At 38.5% G+C, this 21,065-nt stretch overlaps 1 long non-coding RNA gene across 1 annotated transcript; it reads right to left on the bottom strand.

The window, feature by feature from the left end:
• Positions 1–1,530: 1,530 nt before the first annotated feature.
• LOC136792084 (uncharacterized) lies at positions 1,531–20,268 on the bottom strand. Its single transcript, XR_010835246.1, has 3 exons — positions 20,155–20,268; positions 3,825–3,951; positions 1,531–1,571 (listed from the first exon to the last, which is right to left on the bottom strand). It is a non-coding gene; the product is annotated as an uncharacterized lncRNA (long non-coding RNA).
• Between the last annotated feature and the right edge of the window lie 797 nt (positions 20,269–21,065).

The following is a 21,065-nucleotide window of genomic DNA, read 5'->3' as shown; positions in this document are numbered from 1 at the left end:
GAGAGGCTAAATATATTTCTCAAGATCAAATCTCAGAGTCATAATTCAAACCCAGATGGGTCTGACATCACAGAACATTTTGCTATACCAGTTCCCATCTTTATATGCCTCTATGAGAAAGAACAACCTTTTAATCCTAACTTTTGCCATTGGCAAAATATGGTGATGCATAAAATATCATGTAATTATTTTCATAGCAAATGTGACTTTCTTAACTCTAACCCTATAAGAAACAATAGAGTAAAGCCATATTCCAGAGTTTAGTTCTGAGTTGGTAGACTCCCTTATAGCCAACAACATTTCTGATTTTATATATATATATATATATATATATATATATATATATTTTTTTTTTTTTTTTTTTTTTTTTTTTTTTGCGGTACATGGGCCTCTCACTGCTGTGGCCTCTCCCGTTGCGGAGCACAGGCTCCGGATGCGCAGGCCCAGCGGCCATGGCTCACGGGCCCAGCCGCTCCGCAGCGCATGTGGGATCTTCCCAGACTGGGGCACGAACCCGTGTCCCCTACATTGGCAGGCGGACTCTCAACCACTGTGCCACCAGGGAAGCCCTCTGATTATATTTTTTGAAGAGAAGCTTATTGGTGATGAAAATCTTAGGTACCATCTAGAATTGGAATGGATCCTATATGGTGTGGTGTTGGAGGTCTAGGATACAAGGTCATTAGTAATAATCCAGAATACCCTGTACCTCAAGCCTACCCAGTCTCCCCCTCACATTAGTTCCTAAATCCTACATCTTCCTTTTCCTTGGATTCATCGTTCATTTGCTAGAGTACATCCCCAAATAATTATTTCAGTGAAGATCTGGGGGGCGAGGGGTAAAATTTCTGAATCTTTGGGTATGCGAAAATATTTTGTACTCTCACTTGAAAGCTAGTTTTTCTCAGTATCGTTTTTCCTCAGATCTTAGAAGATACTGTTATGTTGTCTTTCAGCAGTGTTGCCAGTGAGGAATCTGATGCCACACGGATTCTCATTGCTTTGAGCTTAACCTGTTTTTATTCCTTTGGAAGCCTTTAGGACTTTATCTTTATCCCTAGTGTTCTAAAATTTCACCATGACGAGTCTAAGTGTTGGTTCTGTTTCATTCATCTTGGTTAACATTTTCAATTTAAAGACTTGCATCTTTCTTAAACTCTGAGAAATAAACTTTTATCATTATTTTTTCCTCTGCATTCTCTCTTTCTCTCTTCCTAGTGCCTCTATTACATAAATATTGAACCTTCTAGATCTATTAACTTTTCTTTGTCTTTTTAATAAATTTATTTATTTATTTATTTATTTGGCTGTGTTGGGTCTTCATTTCCATGTGAGGGCTTTCTCTAGTTGTGAGCGGGGGCCACTCTTCATCGCGGTGCGCAGGCCTCTCACTGTCGCGACCTCTCTTGTTGCGGAGCACAGGCTCCAGACGCGCAGGCTCAGTAGCTGTGGCTCACGGGCCCAGTCGCTCCACAGCATGTGGGATCCTCCCAGACCAGGGCCTGAACCCGTGTCCTCTGCACCAGCAGGCAGACTCTCAACCACTGCGCCACCAGGGAAGCCCTCTTTGTCTTTTGAAATGAATAAGGGAAAATTCCTCAGCCTCTATCTTCCACTCATTAATTTATTCTTCAACTGTCTCTCTTCTATTAACAGATCATCTATAAACCCGCTTTTCTTGAGTGTTTAGTCCTTCTGTTTGTTGAGTTCAGTGCTTTTCTTATATGGGGTTGGTTTTTTACAAAATTTTAATGATTCTTATATCTGTTTATCTTTGTATCTGTTAATCCTTAGTTTCCTGCTCAATAAATTCAATATATGTTATACTAGCTTGCCTTTTTTTAACTAAAGGGAAGGGATATGCTACTAGGAAGAGAATCTTAATGACTTCTCTTCCAAGGTCATGAGCTCTCGGTGGTCAGGAGCTGGCTGAGGCAGCATGGCCCTCTCTCTCTGGCTTCAGTGTCCACAATTCTTCTTTAACCAATGAATAAGCATTGCTACCACTTGCTGTTTAGTGGAGGAGTGGGAGACAGTTGGTGGTCAACCAGCCTAGTTACTTCTTTTACATCCCCTCAGTTAATCACTTTTATGAATGTCCAGGGATTGTCCATCTTGCTTGTTTTATCCATTGAGTCTGGAGTTGGTATGATACCAAAGTCCTATCTGTATAACCATCTTCTCCTTAAGTTTTTGGACTGTGGTTTTTGTTTGTTTGTTTGTTTGTTTGTTTGTTTTTTAGTATTTATTTATTTGGCTCTGCTGGGTCTTAGTTGCGGCACGTGGGACCTTCATTGTGGCATGCAGGATCTTTTAGCTGCGGCACGTGAACTCTTAGTCACAGCATGTGAGATCTAGTTCCCTGACCAGGGATTGAACCTGGGCCCCTGGCATTGGGAGTGCAGAGTCTTAGCCACTGGACCACCAGGGAAGTCCCTGTGGTTTTATTTATTTTTGTTCCTAGATATATCTGATTCTGTCTTAGATCTCTTAGAAACGTCTCAATGTTTCTGATAAAGTTCTTTCTTGTATTTCCAAGTTGTTATAAGTTGATATGCACACACACACAGGGGTGTGTGTGTGTGTGTGTGTGTAGCATGTAGAAATGTAAAACAGTCCCATGGAAATAGTAGGTATCCAATAAATACTGTATATTTTGAATGCATGAAAGAATGAATGCATGTATGTATTTTGTGTGTTATACACACACATACACACACCTCTTTCTGGATTTTAGGTGAGAGGTGGGTGTCGATGAATGTTCTCAGACCACTATCCATAATTGTGAATTACTTTTAGATTTGGGCAGTGTGGAGAAGAGGCAAGTTATTTCTTTTCTGTGTTTAAATGAAAAACAAGTAGAATTGAGAAGGGAATAATGCCTTAGATAGCCAAGATAACTAATTTATCTAGACCAATTGGGAGTTATATTTTATTTATTACACATTTGTTTCGTAATTATATCTGAGTGCTTATGTATAAGACATGAGCTTGACGCTGTGGACAGATACCACTATATTTTTCTCGGTCTTTTTCTTCCCCTCTAGCTTACCTTGCCTCCGACAAACACAGCAGCCAGAATAAGGGCGTTTTAGACAGAAAGACCTTGATTAAAATCCTTTCGCTGGGCTTCCCTGGTGGTGCAGTGGTTAAGAATCCACCTGCCAATGCAGGGGACACGGGAAGATCCCACACGCCATGGAGCAACTAAGCCTGTGTGCCACAACTACTGAGCCCGCGTGCTACAACTACTGAAGCCCATGCACTGCAACGAGAAGCCACCACAATGAAGAGTAGCCCCTGCTCGCTGCAACTAGAGAAAGCCTGCATGCAGCAACGAAGACCCAATGCAGCCAAAAATAAATAATAAAAATAAAATAAATAAATTTATTTAAAAAAATCCTTTCTCTGTCACTTATCAGTTATAGAGCAAGTCTGCCTGAGCTTTAGTTTCCTTATTTAAACAACACAAAAATATCAACCTCATAGACTTGTATTAAATGTAATGACACATTCAAAATGCCTCACATAGTGGATAGTACATCCACAGTATAAGGTCGCAACAAACATTAGTAACCTTTCTACACTTCTACCCTTCCCTCCAAAAAGTTTACTGTCTCACATTTCTAACTGCAAACTTTTAAAATGGCATTCTGATTATCATTCAGTTCCTTATGTTTGCTTAACATAAGTTTATAAAATGTGTACTTTTGTATATTAAAAAATGATAAAATTGACAGTAGCTTTATCATATATCTCAGTGACTAAACTTTTCAATTTATTCATAAATCTATTCATTTTGCAAACATTTATTGAACACTTACTTTGAGTCAGACACCATGTTAATCTGTGAAGTAAGTTGACTCCTCGTGGTAGGACCAGGTCTAGGGTGAGGAAGCCTGGCGAGTGAGACATCTGCCCTTAATGCAAAATTTAAGGGATGCCAAAAAACTGAAAAATCAAGATAAATAATATTTAATGCAACATTTTAAAAATCAAAATTAAGGCAAAAAATCCATGATGAACCCATCAAGATTTTAAACAAGGATACAATTAGTTTTAATGATTTTTTTCTCTTATCTCAGGCTACAATATGGTTTACTGATCCTATTATTTTTGTCTGTACATCATCCCTACTTCCTTTGAGGAATGTATCCTCCTTCCCTCCAACTTGTTCGCCTGGTGAGATTATCAAGTAAACTCAGACCCCAAGGCCACACAGATGGACAAGTGAACCAAACCCAACCAAACAAGAGTATCTCATTCTCTTGACCATATTGATTGATCGAAAACAGAATAGGTGACCCAGCATGGCCCAATAAGTATCTTTCTGTAGGAATGAATGAGGTCAACACACAGAGGTAAGCAAAGCCAAGAGTTCTGGAGGGTGAGGGACACAGATAGAAAAAGAAATCTGGAGGATGATTTCATTTGAGCCAAACTATGAGAAGCCACATCCACCTCTTCACTTTCCAGGGACATGAGTCAAAAAATTCCCATTTGTGCTAAAGTTTATTTGAGTTGGGACTCTCTACACTTAAAAATAGAGGGATTCTGACTAACACAAATGTCTAAACAGTATTTCAAACTTTGAGGAGGATTGGTCATCATCCTAAGTTTAGAAAGAGTCTCAAAAGCAGTATGCCTTCAGTATTGTCCAGGGAGATGGTTGCCACAGATATAACCTTATAGTGAAAATGGAATCAGAAGATCCTTAAGATCAGCCAGTAATTCCCCTTGATCTAATTCCAAGCACACCAACAAGCCTTTGATTATAAATTGCCTTCTTAGGTAGAATTGCCTAGAAAGAGCATAATAAACGAACAAGTGTATCCAGTCTACTTGATAGTTATATTGTTCATTGTGAAGCAATAAGATGGCACCTAATGGGTCAATGTCCTAGAATCAGATCACTTTGGTGAATGCAAACGTTAATTTTTCTGAGTCTAGAAAGGTTTAGAGGCAACATAATCTAGTGGCTGAAATACAGACTCTTGAGCCAGACTGCTTGGATTTGAATCCTAGCATTGCCACTTACTAGTTGTGTGACTTTGGATAAGTTACTTAACTTACCTGTACCTTATTTTCTTATCTGTAAAATGGGGATATAATAGTGACTACCTCATAGCATTGTTAAATGAGAATTATATGAGTTAATCTTCATAAAGAAACTAAAACTTATAAATACTATAAAATAAAATAATGTTAAACTGAGAAAGAGACCTGGGATGTAATGTCCACCTTAAGCTGCAGCTACTCCAGGAAACTGGATAACTCTCCAGTACACAAAGAAGTTAGAACTTATTTCAACTATCCGCTTACATTTCTAACTGACCGGTTGGCTTCTAAGCTTCTAGAGGGCAGGGACTGTGCCTTACTCATCTTTGTATTTCTTTTTACTTCTAATGCCTGGGACTTGGCAAGCACAGGAGACAGGACCCTCTTCAAGGAATCCAAAGATTTGGATTTGAATCTTCACTCTACTACCTACTATTTATCCTGGAGCAATTTACTTAACTTCCCAGACCCTCAGTTCCTGCAGCAGTAAAGAGGATAATACCTCTTTCAACTAATATTGTGAGGATTAATGGAGATAATAATTTAGGGAAGTAGTATGTGTTCAATCAACGTGGGTTTCTTTCCAATACTAAAGTTTATAGTTATGTAAATATTTTCAATATTATTTAAATAAAAGAGAATCCACTAATCTAAGTGTTCCATAACAATGCCACTTTGCAGAGCTTATAAGATCTGCTATTAATATATGTGACAGAGGTTCTTTAAGGAAATACATAGAAAATAAACTTAAGTCTTTATTAAAGGAAATTATTTCACTTGCTGGATCCTTGGCCAGGACTTTTTTTTTTTTTTTTTTTTTTTTTTTGCGGTATGCGGGCCTCTCACTGTTGTGGCCTCTCCCGTTGCGGAGCACAGGCTCCGGACGCGCAGGCCTAGCGGCCATGGCTCACGGGCTCAGCCGCTCCGTGGCACGTGGGATCTTCCCGGACCAGGGCACGAACCCGTGTCTCCTGCATCGGCAGGCGGATTCTCAACCACTGCGCCACCAGGGAAGCCCTGGCCAGGACTTTTAAGTTTAAATGAGATAGAATCAGGTGAGATGAAAAAAAATTACTGGTTGATATACAAGTCATTTTAAATGACCTATATGGGACATATGGCAATACATTCAAATTTATTCATTCATTTATACATTCAAAAACTATTGTGATGGGCATTTATTATGAGCTGGGCACTTTGTTAGAGATTTACTCCTCATTTTCTATGTTGAGTCTGCACTAAACATAATTTGCATCTTCTTTTAGCTTTAGTTCTTAACAGATGACACTCTGGTCACTCCATAAACATTTTAAACAGCTTTTTAAGCTATATATGACAACATAATACTCAACGGTGAAAAGCTAAAAGCCTTCTGCTAAAATATGGAACAAGGCAAGGATGCCCACTGTCACCACTTTTATTCAACATAGTATTGGAAGTCCTAGCCATAGCAATCAGACAAGAAGAAATAAAAGTATCCAAATTGGAAGAGAAGAGGTAAAACTGTCATTATATGCAGATGACATGATACTATGTATAGAAAACCCTAAAGACTCCACACAAAAACTACTAGAACTGATAAACAAATTCAGCAAGGTAGCAGGATTCAAATTAACATACAGAAATCTGCTGCATTTCTTTACACCAACAATGAAATATCAGAAAGGGAAAGAAAAAAAATCCCTTTTAAAATCACATAAAAAAAACCAAACAAACTTAGGAACAAACTTGACCAAGGAGATGAAAGAACTATAAAACATTGATAAAGGAAATTGAAGATGATTCAAAGAAATGGAAAGATATCCCATGCTTTTGGATTGGAAAAATTAATATTGTTAAAATGGCCATACTACCCAAAGCAATCTACAGATTTAATGTGATCCCTATCAAATTATCCATGACATTTTTCACAGAATTAGAACAAATAACTCAAAAATTTATATGGAGCCTTAAAAGACACAGAATTGCCAAAGCAATCTTGAGGTAAAAGAGCAAAGCAGGAGGCATAACCCTCCCAGACTTGAAACAATACTACAAAGCTACAGTAATCAAAATAGAGTGGTATTGGCACAAAAACAGAAATATGGATCAATGGAATAGAACAGAGAGCCCAGAAATAAACCACATACCTGTGGTCAATTAATCTTTGACAAAGGAGTCAAGACTATACAACGGAGAAAAGACAGTCTCTTCAGCAAGTGGTGTTGAGAAAGCTGGGTAGCCACATGTAAATCAATAAAGTTGATTTACATGTGGCTGCCCTCACACCCTCACACCAGACACAAAAATAAACTCAAAATGACTTAAAGACTTAAACATAAGACATGACACCATAAAATTCCTAGAAGAGAACATACATAGGCAATACATTCCTAACATAAATCGCACCAATGTTTTGTTAGGTCATCCCCCAAGGCAATAGAAATAAAAGCAAAAATAAGCAAATAGGACCAAATCAAACTTATAAGCTTTTACACAGCAAAGGAAACAAACAAACAAAAAGACAACCTACAGAATGGGAGAAAATATTTGCAGAAGATGCGACTGACAAGGGCTTAATTTCCAAAATACACAAACAGCTCATACAACTCAATAACAACAACAACAAAAAAATTTAAAAATGGGCAGAAGACCTAAATAGACTTTTCTTCAAAGAAGACATACAAAAAAAAAAGACATACAGATGACCAACAGGCACATGAAAAGTTACTCAACGTTGCTAATTATTAGAAAAATGCCAATCAAAACTACAATGAGATACCATCTCACACTGGTCAGAATGGCCACCATTAAAAAGGTCTACAAATATGGGCTTCCCTGGTGGTGCACTGGTTGAGAGTCTGCCTGCCAATGCAGGGGACACGGGTTCGTGCCCTGGTCTGGGAAGATCCCACATGCCGTGGAGCGGCTGGGCCCATGAGCCATGGCCGCTGAGCCTGCGTTTCCGGAGCCTGTGCTCCACAACGGGAGAGGCCACAGCAGTGAGAGGCCCGTGTACCGCAAAAAAAAAAAAAAAAAAAAAAAAAAGTCTACAAATAGCAAATGCTGGAGAAGGTGTGGAGAAAAGGGAACCCTCCTACACTGTTGTTGGGAATGTAAATTGGTGCAGCTACTATGGAAAACAGTATGAAAGTTCCTTAAAAAAAACCTAAAAATCGATGCCATATGATCCAGCAATCCTACTCCTGGGCATACATCTGGAGAAAACTCTAATTCAAAAAGGTACATACACCTCAATGTTCATAGCAGCACTATTTACAATAGCCAAGACATGGAAGCAATCTAAATGCCCACTGACAGATGAATGGATAAAGAAGATGTGGTATATATACACAATGGAATACTGTTCAGCCATGAAAAAGAATGAAATAATGCCATTTACAGCAACATAGGTGGACCTAGAGATTATCATACTGAGTGAAGTAAGTCAGAAAGAGAAAGACAGATACCATATGATATCACTTATATGTGGAATCTAAAATATGACACAAATGAACTTCTTTACAAAACAGAAACAGACTCACAGACATAGAAAATAAACTTATGGTTAGCAAAGGGGAAAGGCAGTGGGGGAGGGATAAATTAGGAGTTTGGAATTAGCAGATACAAACTACTATATATAAAATAGATAAATATCAAGGCCCTACTGTATAGCACAGGGAACTATATTCAATATCCTGTAATAAACCGTAATGGAAAAGAAAAGGAAAAAGAATATGTACATATATGTATTAACTGAATCACTTCGCTGTACACCAGAAACTAACACAACATTGTAAATCAACTATACTTCAATTAAAAAAAAGATTAAACAGCTTTATTGAGGTATAAATGATTTACAATAAACTGCATGTTAAGTTTTGACATATGTATACATCTGTGAAACCAACACCGCCACCAAGATATTAAACATATCAAGCATACCCATCACTCCCAAAAGTTTCCATCAATTTTATGTGTGAACAAAAACCAAATCTTCAGACTCCAAGGCTGGTGCTGCTTCTCTTATACTTAAAGAAAGTTTGTGATTTTGTATGTTATTCATCCATATTGTGTGCTATTGTACATTTATGGAAAAGAACATAATTGAAGATAAAATATTTTATTTGTAGAAGCCCCAAACATATACTGCAGACTCCGTATAAAGTCTGTCATTTGGTAATGAGACATCTTGCCTGCTTCCTGATGAATCACCAGTTCACAGTCCTTCCAGAGACCTTGCCCTTGGATTATGGGAGGTAACCAGGTTTGTTGTGTCTTTATAATAACTTCCATTTTTGCTTTCTGCTTAGGCAAATTTAAGCGGTATTCTTGCAATTTGTTGTCTCAATTTCTTTCTCTTTATCTGCAAGGGTGGTGGTGAAGTTCCTGGGCTCCCGAGGCAGACTGCCTGGGTTTAAATCCTACCTCTCCCACTTACAAACTACAGAGCTTTGGACAGGTTACCTCTCTGCACAGAGCCTGGTAGTTTGACAGTAAATTCTTGGTAAATGTTACATATAACTATTTTCTCTGAAAACTGGTTATATACTATTCAGACCACACAGCAGAAATGTCCAAATCTTCTGTCTTATAGGATTGTCCCCTCCCCCATCTCTAGGTTTCACCTCTCTATATTTTAAGAGACTAGTCCATTAAAAGCAGAATTCCAGCCCACATAATGTTCTAAATTGGGAAACAATTACCAAAACTGAGTTCACTTCTATATTTCTTTCTGGAACCAAGGAATATTTTCATGTAAATCTACATTAAAGAGCTTTAGGAAATATATATATGTAAATATATGAAAGCACTAGATGTGAACTAGTTAGTTGCGAAAGAATTAATAGCTTTGCTTTAAAAAAATCAAATGAGGGCTTCCCTGGTGGTGCAGTGGTTGAGAGTCCGCCTGCTGATGCAGGGAACACGGGTTCGTGCCCCGGTCTGGGAAGATCCCACATGCCGCGGAGCGGCTGGGCCCGTGAGCCATGGCCGCTGAGCCTGCACATCCGGAGCCTGTGCCCCGCAACAGGAGAGGCCAAAACAGTGAGAGGCCCGCATACCACACACACACACACAAAAATCAAATCAGATGTACTTTTTGCTATTGCTCTGTAATAAACCCCTCATGTACATTATTTCATTTAATCCTCACGTCTCCACACTGAGGAGGAAGAGGAGGGGTTGGTCTTGCTGTCTTGTGTGGCCGAAGTGGAGGAGATGGAAGGAGAGGCAAGAGAGGCAGGCATGCTTGGTGTAATTTGAAGGAAATACATTGTAATTTCTGAATGACTTTTTTGCTTTATCATTTCTCTAAAATTGCTTTTATATGGTAGCAAACACCATTTGCTTTAGTTTCAGTGCCCATATCACAGAAGGGCCTAGGTTATAAAAGAAGTCAAAAGTAGTCTTGAATAATCAGAACCCTTCTGCCAGATTGTCTAATGTCAATGTTTCTGCCACTGCTTCTTCTACGTCTTCTTCCTCATTTCCTGGCCCTGGTTCAGAAGCACTCTTCTCCACCAAGTCATCTTCTGTTAATTCCTCTGGTGTGGTGTCTGTTAGCTCTTAGATTTCTCCAAGATCTGTATCTTGAAAATCTTCACCCACCATCCCCACCTTTTTTTTGCTGTGTATCCATAATCTCTTTCATGATCTCCTTGATTGGCTCTGTTGTAAATTCTGTGAAGTCATGCACAACATCTGGACACGGTTTTCTCCAGCACGAATTCATCATTTCAGGCTTGATGGCTTTCAAGGCTTTTTCTATAACAGTGATGGTATATTCAATGGTGTAATCCTTCCAGACTTTAATGATGTTCTTTCTCTTGGGGTTCTCTTCCATAGCATTGACAATCCTTTCCATAAAGTACCATGGCAATGAGGTTTAAAGGTCCTTATGACCCCTGATCTAGAGGTTGAATTAGAGACGTTGTGTTTGGGGGCAAGTGGCCACTTCGACACATTTGGTGTTGAACTCATGGGATTCAAAGTGGCCAAAGACATTGTCCAATATCAAAAGAAATTTAAAAGGCAATCACTTACTGGCAAGGTACTTCCTGACTTTAGGGACAAAGCATTGACGGAACCAATCCAGAAAAATGGTTCTGGTTGTCTAGGCCTTCTAGTTGTAAAACCAAAAGACTGGCAACTGGTGTTTATCTTTTCCCTTCAAAGCTCAGGAATTAGCAGCCTTATAGATAAGGGCAGTCCTGATCATAAACCTGACTGTATTTGCACAAAACAGTAGAGTTAGCCTATCCCTGCCTTAAATGCTTGCTTCTCTTCCTTACTAATAAATGTCCTTTGTGGCATTTTCCCTTCCAGAATAGGGCACTTTTGTCTGCATTAAAAACCTGTTCAGACAGATATCCTTTCTCCTCAATGATTCTCTTAATGGCATCTGGGAACTTTTCTGCTGTCTCTTGGTGAGCAGAAGCTTCTTCTCCTGTTATCTTGACATTTTAAAGCCAAACTTCTTTTTAAAATTATCAGACCATCCTTTGCTGGCATTAACTTTTCCAGCTTTAGATCCTTTACCTTCCTTTTGCTTTAAGTTGTCATATGGCTTCGTTTTTCTCTCGAATCATATAAGAGTCTATAGGTATGCCTTTCTTATAGCAATCCTGCACCCACATAAAAGCTGCATTTTCAATATGAGATAAAAAGGTATTTCGCCAAAAGTACAAATTGCACCAGCTACAAGTTTTCATAATTTTCCTTTTCTTTTTTAACAACGGTCTTTACTCTGGATTTATTTATCTTGAAATGGTGGGTAATCACAGTTGCAGACCTCAATCTATGCTACATATCAAGCAATTCAGTTTTTTCTTGTAATGTCATGACTTTGCTTCTTGGGAGAATTTCCAGGATCACTAGGAGCACTTCATATGGGTCCCTGGTGTTATTCAAAGTTTATGGCATTGCACTAAACACGATGAAAAATACTTGAAAACCATGAGAGATCACTTTTTACTGCAATATGCAATTTACTACGGAGACAAGTGCTCACATGGAGACGATTAGCGTCACACAGCACTGTACTCATACCACGCAACATTTGAGTTCATCATTATAGTAACAGGAGGTGGCTATGAAATTATTACAGTAGTACACTATGTGCTACAGTTAATTTTATGCAGTTATGATTTAATACTGCATCTTTATGTTTGTTTACCTTTTTCTCGACTGGGAATGGTGCCATGTGTGGTCTGTGTGTTTTGATAAATTTTAACTTTTTATAATAGATCTGTGTATATTTTATGGTAGTAAATGAGAAAATAGACTAGTATCTGCATACATTTTATGCATTCATGACATAACTAACTTCTTCTTTTTTAAATTTTTTTGTATTTCTAGGCTACTCAGTCTGTGAGTTACTTTCAGATTGTCACAAATCTCAAAAACTTTTTCCAATATATTTATTGAAAAAATATGTGTATAAATGGCCCTCACAATTCAATCCTAAGTTGTTCAAAGGTCAGCTGTATATATACATGCACACACACACACATATATATACACACAAAGGCATAGAACAAATCTCTTATTACTTAAAACAGACTACCAAAATCTGATATCAAATATTCTTTAAATAGTTATTTATTCACTTTCAATGACATTGTTTCACAGACACAAAATTTAAATGTTAGCTAACATAATCACTCTTTCTGGCATGTAATAGCTAATGAAGACACATTAACAAAGCAGTCGTGTCAAGTATTTTAAACTGTCCTTGAAAGGGTAGACACCAAGAGTTCTTCACGGACTCCCCATTGTTCTTAGGAAAGAGCTACTGACTCTTCTCTTTGCACTTCCTCTTCCCTGATCAAAGCTCTTCCAAAGAATTGTCTATACTTAATTTCCACTGACTCTCCTTTCTCTCTTGAGCCTACTTCAATCAGGTCTTCCTCCCACTGTGTCATCAAAACTGCACTTATCAGAATCACCAATGACCTCCATGCAGTTAAATTTCAAGGACAAATCTCAGCTCTTATCTCATTCCACCTATCAGTAGCATTTGACTTACTGGTTGGTTTCTTCTTCCTGAAAGTTTTTTCACTAGATCTCCAAGACGCCTCTCTCCTTGGTTCTCCTCCTACCTCAATGGCCATTATTTCTCTGCATTCTGCATTCTTTGTTGAGTTCTTCTTTATCTTCCTAACCTCTAAAAATTGGAGTGTCTAGGACTCCTTGTATAGACCTCTTCCTTATCTACATACACTCACTCATTGGAGTTCTCATCCAGTCCGTGACTTTAAATGTTATTTACATGTTATTGCCTCACAAATTCATACACCTAGCCCAACTCCTACACAAACTGCAGACAGGTATACATATCCAACAGGCTATTTGACGTCTCCATTTGGATGTCTACAGGCATCTCAACAAGCCCCAAACTAAACTGCTAATCTTCTGCCCTATTGCTCTTCTTTCATCTTCTCCATTTCATAAAAGTAGTAGCACCATTCTTCCACTTGCTCAGGCCCAAACCCTGGAATCATTCTTGACTTCTCTCCTTCTCTCACACCCCACATCCAGTCCATTAGAACATCTAGTCAGCTGTAAACTTATTCACACTACCAGTCACACTACTTCTCATTACCTTCTGCTCTGCCACCTTAGTCCAAACCTCTATCATCTCATGTCCCCTTCACTTGGTCAGTTTTTTATCTTGTGAAGCAATGCATTTAAAATGTAAGTTAGATTGTTACTTTTTCTGCTTAAAACTTTCCTATGGCTTCCCATTTTACTCAAAATGAAGTCTTTGTGACCTATAAGCCCCCTATGATGTTTCTACCACCAACACCTCCACCAACTCTCTGATCTCATTTCCTACTGCTCTCCCTCTTGCTCAATCCACAGTATCCAGAATAGTGTCCTTGCTGTTCCTCACAGATACCAAGCACACTATCTCAGGGCCTTTGTACTTCTAACATTCTACAAGTATTCCTAACGCTTTACCTTCCTTTGTAACCTAGGCCTTTCTTAACTATCCTGTATAAAATAAGTCCCCTCATCTCTCTTGATACCCTATCCTGATTTATTATTCTTAACACCTTTTTATTTTGAAATAATTGTAGATTCATATGCACTTGCAAGACATAATACAGAGAGATCCTGTGTACACTTTACTCAGTTTCCCCTAATGGTCACATTTTACAAAACTACAGTGCAATAGTGCAACTAGGATACTGACACTGATACAGCCAAGATACAGAACATTTCCACAGTTCTATCACCTCAGGGATTCCAACAACCCTCTAGCCTCTACTCCCTCCTTAACCCCTGACAACCGCTAATCTGTTCTCCATTTCTATAGTTTTGTTATTTCAAGAATGTTATATAAATGTAATCATACAGTATTAACCTTTTGGGATTGGCCTTTTCCACTTAGCATAATTCCCTGGAGATGCATCCAAGTTGTCTTGTAATGGCATTTTTTATCACCTGACATATATACATACATATTTATTTGCTTATTAGGATAAGTTCCCCTAGATCAGGGAATCTATTTTGTATACTGTACTTATAATGTAGGCATAAACATTTGTTGAATAAATGAAGTCCAAACTCTTTAACATGACCTATAAGATCCTAAATGAAGCATGCTTACCTTTCCAACCTCGTCTTTCATTTCCATGGCTCCTCCACCCTGCCACACCACTCCCATCCAGCTACACTAAATAGTGAATAACACCATTCAGTTACACTAAACACCTTGCCATTTATAGCAGATTGCCTATGTGCTCTGATGTGTTGTTTTTTTTTCCCACTTTTGCTGTTTAGAACTGTGGTTCTCAAACTTTAGTGTGCATCAGAATCACCCGGCTGATCAGGCTTATTAAAAGATTGCTAGGGACTTCCCTGGTGGTCCAGTGGTTAAGGCCCCCACTGCAGGGGGGGCATGGGTTCTATCCCTGGTTAAGGAACTAAGATCCCACAGGCTGCTTGGCGCAGCCCAAAACAAAACAAAATAAAATAACCCTTAAAAAAACCAAACAAATTGCTAGGCTCCACTCTCAAAGTTTTAAATTCAGTAGGTCTGGGATAAGTCCTGAGAATCTGCATTTCTGACAAATCCCCAGGTGATGCTGATGCTGCTGTTACATGAACCATACTTGGAAAATCATTGTGTTAGAACATTTTTGTATTTCCCTCCCCATTTCACTTGCCTAATTTCTTATTTAACCTTCAGTCCTTCCCTCACCCCAGAACATGGTGTTCCACGGCACACTGTACTTACTCTATCCCATCACTTATCACAGGATATTATAATGTCCTATTTATATGTGCCTCTCTCCCACCAGACTATATCCTCAGCACTTAGCACAGTCTGACAGAGTAGGCACTCAATATATACAATGACTGAAGAGGTTCCTTAATTTTGATACCTTAAAAGACTCAACTGAAACAATATCTTTACAGTCATATGTTATTTAGAAGGAAGTGCTTCTATGGGCTAAAAATAAAAGATGAAAACACACCAAGGATCCCTTCATCAATAGGCTTAAGGAAAAATAAGGCAATTTTTAATGTTCAGATTTTCTAGGAAGTGTTATTATTTATTACAATTCTTTTCAACCAGAACACCTCACACTGAAATAATGACTGACGACAAAGGTCAAGAATTCAAGTTAAGATACTTTACCCACTACTTTTTCAATAATTACTTCAAAGTCTGTATTTTGTTCTTCTAAAAGTGAACTCTCTTGCCTTCAGACTAAACACCACAAACCACAAGACTATCTAACATAGCCAGGACGTCAAAGAATGCTTTAACTGAACCTGGCCAGATGTTGAAATCAGAACATACTTGCTTGCACAGGTCTATAAACCATTATCTAAAATTCCAAATTCCAAAAAAGCTCTAGATACCTAAAAGTTTTTACCAAGTTTAAGGCAAACTTATTTAGCAGCAAAATCTGACCCAAACAGATATGTAGTTATTATGTTATATAGCTTTATCCAAATTAGTGTTAATACTAATGCATTTTTGTGGCATGAATATTAATATGTTTGATTCTAAGATGCTACTCCAGACCCCACTGAGGTGTTATAGAAAATAAGGTATATGCATATTCCTGTCTAAAATCCCAACAATTCTGAATTCTGAAACACATTTGGCCCAAAGGGATTGGATGAAGGATTATGTGCCTGTATTGAGTGAGATATCAATTTCTCTAATCCCTGTATTTTTGTCTACTGTATTTGAAATATTTATCTAAATAATGCCCCCTATTGTTTTCTCATTTTGTATCTGAAAAATTGGTCTTAATGAAAATAGCTTTTGGGAATTCCCTGGCGGTCCAGTAGTTAGGACTCTGTGCTCTCACTGCTGTGGGCCTAGGTTCAATCCCTGGTCAGGGAACTAAAATCCCACAAGCTTCACGGTGCGGCCAAAAAAAAAAAGCTTTCTTCATTTTATCTGTTATAACATTAGCTAAATATTGTTGGAAACTCAATGTTTCTATTCATATATGATACTTTCTTTTTAAATTAAGGAAATTCTATACTTCTTTGGGATCCTGTGGCTCACGCCCATCAGATGAATCATCATCATCCTCACATGAATCATCACCAGAACAACTGAAAGTATAGAACTAAAAAAAAAAATGTCTAGTGGAAACGTATCATTTTGAAACACATCTGAAAGGCTAATGTCACACTTACAAGCCACTGACATTTGGCAGACTCAACTGATGAAAGTAGAATTTTTGTAGATTAAAATGTAAAGCGGACAAAAGTAACAGATATTATCACTGTAAAGAGCAAAAAACACCTAAGATATATTTAGGAATGAACTGAACAAGAAATGTACAGGATCTATGAAGAAAATGCCACTGGGAAACATTAAAAGAAAACTTGGGTAAATAGAGGGCCACATATTTCTAGACTGCATATTTGGTTTCAAAAGGAAGAGGAATCGGGTGACTTTAAACTGAAAGAGAAGTTTATTTGAAGAGAGGTAACTTGTGCAGGTCCCCAGAAGCAGAAAGGGCAGTAAGACCTTAGTAGGGCAAACAAGGACCTGGAAAGCCCCAGAACGTCCCCACTACCCTCTTTGGGGACCACAGAGCTTCCTAATTCTGCTGCTCTCTGTGCATCTGCTGCTCTCTGCAGGCCTGCTTTCTCTGTACTACCTGCACGTGGGTCAAACATCTCTCCCTGCCTTACCCTTGTGTCATCACTTTCTAGGTCAAGAGCCCCAGGTAAGACTGATTGCAAATTTCTTGAGAGAATCTGATTGGACCAGTTTGAATCAGTTATCGACCTACTCCTGGTCCAAGCATCTATGGCAGGGGAAGGGAGAGGGTTAAGTGGCTATCTGCTTACTAACATGGGATAAGGATGCAGACTGGAACATGAGTGAGTGGTGCAGGCAAATTGAATGACATGTCCGTTATAGATGAGCAGATTCCACATTGTGGAGAGGCAATACAATACAGAGGTTAAGAGCACAGGCTCTGGGACCAAACTGCCTGAGTTTGACTTTGCCAACTTATTAGTTGCTTGACCTTCAACAAGTTATTCAATCTTTTTACGCTTCAGTTTCCTCATCTGTAAAATGAGGGTGATGATAATAGGGTTGTTGCATGGATTAAATGAATTAACACAAATAAAGCACTCAGTAAAAACCACATATTTTATTACTTTTATAAAGATGCCCATTTCCCCTAAATTAATCTATAAAATTAATGCAATTCAAATCAAAATCACAACTCTTAATTTGATAAAATAATTTTAAAGTTACTACGGAAGAAATATCTATGGAGAGAATGGTATAGGTAGAATGGGAAGAGCACATAGATTGATGCAAGTTATTGGTTATGTTCTAGACATTATATTGGTGGTTTGTTTCACATTATGTCCATATATGACAAAATTATTTTATATATATCAAATATATTTTTGAAAGACACTTTTTTTTTCTTGGTAAAACACCAGTAACACCACTTTTCCTATATCAATGATTCTGATTATTCCCTTTTTTCTATGCTTATGAGGGATAATGACTAACACAAACCCCAGTGTCTTTATTTTTAACATCTTGCTTTACAATGGTGTGTTAGTTTCTGCTGCATAACAAAGTGAATCAGCTATACATATACATATATCCCCATATCTCCTCCCTCTTTCAGCACCCTCCCACCCTCCCTATCCCACCCCTCTAGGTGGTCACAAAGCACCAAGCTGTTCTCCATGTGCTATGCGGCTGCTTCCCACTAGCTATCTATTTTACATTTGTTAGTGTATACATGTCCATGCCACTCTCTCACTTCGTCCCAGCTTACCCTTCCCCCTCCCCGTGTCCTCAAGTCCATTCTCTACAAAAAGACACTTCTTCAAGAAATACTCCAAAAAAGAAGACCATTAAGCAGGGATTTACCCTACCAGAAATCTTAAAATAATTTAAAAGTACATTAAAACAATAATATTATTGTCCAGTTAACAAATAAATCAATGGAACAGAAAATAAAGTACATATGGAAATTTAGTACTGTATAAAGGTAGAATTTCAAATCTACAGGGATGGCTGAGCATTCAATAAATGGTATAGGGCAACCATCAAGTCGTTTAGGGAAAAAAAAAAATTGAGCTAGATTCTTCCTTTCCTCCTCCTAAACAAATTTCAGAAGGATTAACTATTGAAATATTTTTAAGAAGATACCTAAAAATGTTAGAAGAAAATACACACTGGTAAGCATGATATTAAAGCTGGAAATGTAAATAAAGGAAAAGACCTACCTAAAAATGAAAAACTTCACAAGAACCCCATCACTTTAAACTTCTTACTCATTTGCACCTATTTATGGGTTCTGATTCAGATTAATTCTATATAAACAGTTTTTACATAATACAAAACTGAACATATATAATTTTATGGTATACATTTTATATAACCGTATCATGTACTTTTCTTGTACTCCTATTGTCTATCTAGCCCACGCATCATGTCAGGATAGTCCATTCTCTACTCTGCTTCTCTCTCCCCTTTTAAAATAACTTTCTTTAAAAGTTATAACCATGTACTTTTTCTTAAGTGAATTTTAGTATTGTTTTCTTGAGATCTATAAAGTATATATATATTTTTTGCATTTTAATTGAAACTGATAATATACAAATAACCTAGAGATGAACTGTATCCTTTGCTAATTGTATTAGTCCATCTGGCATCTATGTTCTTTTTGCTAGACGTCCCTTTTATTCTTCCAATAAAAGTTTTATTGGGTGGAAGTCATATAAAGAAAACAAAGGAAAGAAAAACTTCCTTCGCAAATAAACACCACAGGCTATATGTAAAGATAAATTTAAAAATTGAAAAATACTTGTGATTATGTTTCAGACAAAGGTTAATATTCCTAATTTACAAAAAGCTCCTGTAATTTAAAAAATGTAACTATTTCAAATAGGCAGAAATCATGAACTGGCAATTCACAGAAACAGACCCAATAAATATACAGATGTTCAGTTTTACACTTAGTCAACAAAATGCAAATTAAAACAAGACGATAAAGATGATAAAAGATTTTTTTTTAAAGGTGACAAAGATCACAAAGATTAACAATACTCGACCGGCAAAGAGAGGAAGACCCAGCTGTCATTCACTAGCTACTATGTTGGTGGAAAAATATTCAATACTTTTCAAGGGAAGAGTCTGGTAACAACATCTAGAATCTTACAAATGTGCATTCCCTTTGATCCAGTAATTATATTTGTATGAATTTATAGTAAGGAAATTATCAGGGATATGTACAGGTTTATGTATAAGAACACTCATCTACTTTTGCTTGCACAAGTAAAAAACTGTAAATACCCTAAAAGTCCAACAATTTAGGGATTGGTTGTACATATTATAACCATATAGCCACTAAATGCCATTACATCCACGTAGCCATTAAAAATGATTATGTAACCTACTTTAATTTATCTGGAAAGATATGAGACATTGTTTGGAGAATATAACATGCTCACATTTTCCTATTTTAAAAAAAGCTTTACGTGTATATATGGAAAAGCCTCCAAGTTTATACAGCACTATGTTAATACGGTTATTTCTGGGTGACGAAATCTTGGGTGAGTTTAAGTTTCTTTCATACAGGTTTATGTACTTACTACTGGACAGTTGCAGGGAGTAGGCATTTTTTTAAAAAGCAGTATTCTTCTTACAATCACAAAATACAAGGAAACTGTTAATTTGCGGAGAGAAACGGGCAACGGGTGAGTATCCCGCCGGAGCGCGGGCTGAGAGAAGCGGATGCCGGCCGGCCGAGCCTCGCCCTGCAGCTGCCGCGGGAGCACAGCCACCGGAAACACGCCACGCGAGACCTCGGGGATTATGGGTACGCACGGGCCCTACATTACCTCACAAGGAATAAACTGTTACGTTTAAAAGAAAAACCATCTCTTTCCTTTAACACAACATCATTAGCTCAGTCAAGGGATGTTTCTATACTGAAATGAGTGCGGGGGAGGTCGGGAGGGCGAAAGTTTTTCTTTAAAATTAAAGTCTTCCTTGTCTCCCCCTCCCCTCCACCAGCCTCTTCCCGTCACTCCGCAAGAGCTTCGAGGCCGCCCCGGGGAAGGCTGTTTCTATGGGTGACGACTTGCAGGAACACGGCGAGCTTAAATGCCGCGAGCCGACTATTGTGTGCTAATGCCGCCCGGAAAGGTGGACGGGGCGCGACGGAGCCCGGGGCGCGGAGGCGAGGCACGCTCTGACTGGCCCCCGGTTCCTCAGGCCGATGGAAGGGCGGGGCGGCGCGGCGCGCGGGCGGAGAGGGGTCCTCGCGCTCCTGCCGGTCTCCGTGGTGCCAGTGTGGGTGCTCCAGTCGGGGAACTGGGCGGAGCGAGGGAAGTTATGAAGGCCTGGCCTCGAGAATGTAGGCGGTTAATCTTTCTCACACGCGTAACTAGCAGGGCGCGTGAGTCAATCGAGGCTTTTCTCCGAGGCCGGGCCCGATGCAGGCGAGGAACTGCAGAGGAGGAGGGAGAGGCGAGGCCCAGACCGAAAGGTCGGGTCAGGT

Source organism: Kogia breviceps, chromosome 11 (assembly GCF_026419965.1).
Source record: "Kogia breviceps isolate mKogBre1 chromosome 11, mKogBre1 haplotype 1, whole genome shotgun sequence".
Classification (NCBI taxonomy): domain Eukaryota; kingdom Metazoa; phylum Chordata; class Mammalia; order Artiodactyla; family Physeteridae; genus Kogia; species Kogia breviceps.
This window is presented reverse-complemented; position numbering and strand designations above follow the sequence as displayed.